This window comes from Vigna radiata, chromosome 2, assembly GCF_000741045.1.
Source record: "Vigna radiata var. radiata cultivar VC1973A chromosome 2, Vradiata_ver6, whole genome shotgun sequence".
Classification (NCBI taxonomy): Eukaryota; Viridiplantae; Streptophyta; class Magnoliopsida; order Fabales; family Fabaceae; genus Vigna; species Vigna radiata.
Genome location: NC_028352.1, coordinates 11,152,867 through 11,154,715, shown reverse-complemented (window position 1 = coordinate 11,154,715; position 1,849 = coordinate 11,152,867).

Sequence of the window (1,849 nt, the reverse complement as noted above, 5' to 3'; positions counted from 1 at the left end):
CAATAAAATATCGACTCATCAAAATAGACCACACTTAGTCTTTTGCACTCCTGGGCAAAACCAAGACGAAAACCAGGGAACAGTTCAACGGACATCAGGGAATTGACACAGACTCGACAGACANAATTACAGTCCTCAAGAAATCTGGACAGAGATAAGAAGTAGACAATATCCAACATTGAATCAGAGAAAACAGATACTCAGAGAAATCATCCAAGCAATTCAAGACATGACAAAATGATCAATCAGTTCAAGAGATGAATCAAAAGCAACAGAATATCACAGATGCACTATCAGTGTTCCTCTCAAGTGTTTAAGGTAAATCAATGTCAACTCAATGTACTCAAGAAAGCAAGCAACAAACAGTCTTGGCAAGCCTCTAATATTAGCACTCAAAACATATGCATGTTCAAATCAAAAGGTCTTTTATGGATGTAATGGGGCCAAGGACAAGGGAGGATAAATGTGGATAAGAAGCTACAAACCAAAAGGAATAGAGGAGCAATGAGGAACACGTTTAAACACAGTCAAATCACACCCAAAACCCTCTAATTCAATCCTCTTCTTGACTCCATTATTCACACAATTTTTTTTCTTATTTTTCTCATTTTTCTGTATTTTTTTTTCTCTTTTTTTTCATCTTGTCTCTTTTCTTTTCTCTCTTCTCAAAACACAACTCTAAGAGACAAGATACACAACATATTTACAAAACAAAACAAGAAGAGGAACCAACTAGCCAATTCATCTGAATCTCCCAAGAGACCACACTTATTTCCAAAACAATTCCAAAGCTCCAAAATTCCCTAAGGTTAAGGTAATCACGATTTTTCAGTTAGGGCTAGTGTATGAGCTTCAAAACAAAGAAATGGGGAAAGCATAGGCTCAAAGGGGCTATCAAAGGATCAAACACAGGGTAGGCTCATCTGGCTAGAGAGGCTCAACAACAAACTGCCTTTATCACTTTCAAACATGCATATCAATCAAGAATCATCAAAAAGAGTCAAGCCAAGGCATATGTGTACGCAATCAAGAGACATATCACACACAAGAAAGAATATCAAGTGGCTCAAATCTCACACAGGGTATTTCTGTCACAATCAATTCAACCTTCAACATCATAATCATCTTTCCAAGCAAAGAAAAGCAAGTAATCCAACAAATCCGAGTATCAATGAAGTGAAGGACAAGTCTACAACCTAAACCAAGTCCAGAAATCAAGAGAAACATGCAAAACTGTACAAAAGACACAACAAAAACTACCTAGAAAACAAAAATTTTAACACAGAAAAACAAAAACTGACAAAGAAAATAGAATTCTCCCCCAATAGACCACACTTAAACTACACAGTGTCCTCAATGTGTCACAATCATCAGATCATAATCATAACAGTCAACAAACCAAGGACAAGGGCCATAAAAGTAAGGAAAGGGGGAGAAGAGAAAAGAAGAAACTCCCCTGATCAAGGTGGCAGTTGCCAATTTTGGACTTTCAGGGAGAGGTTTTCCACCATTGGAATCAGCAAAGAAATCTTGAGGAGGAACTGCTTCAGTCTCCAGATTTGATCAAGCAGGGAGATGTCCTCCACAGCTGGATCTAAGAAGCAGTGATTGTTGATGAGCAGGTTCAACTGGTGCCTAGTAATCTTCAAACTGTTGGCACCTTTGTCTTCCACCATGGGTGTGTATTGATCAAATGCATGTGTACCTCCTGCAACATGGTTAGTACAATGTGGTTCCACAGAAATAACATGCAGAGGTATAACACCCAATCCCAGTGTCAGAGGCTGAACCTCATATATACCCTCAGAACATGAATCAATCTCAGAAATAGAAATAATATCAATCACAG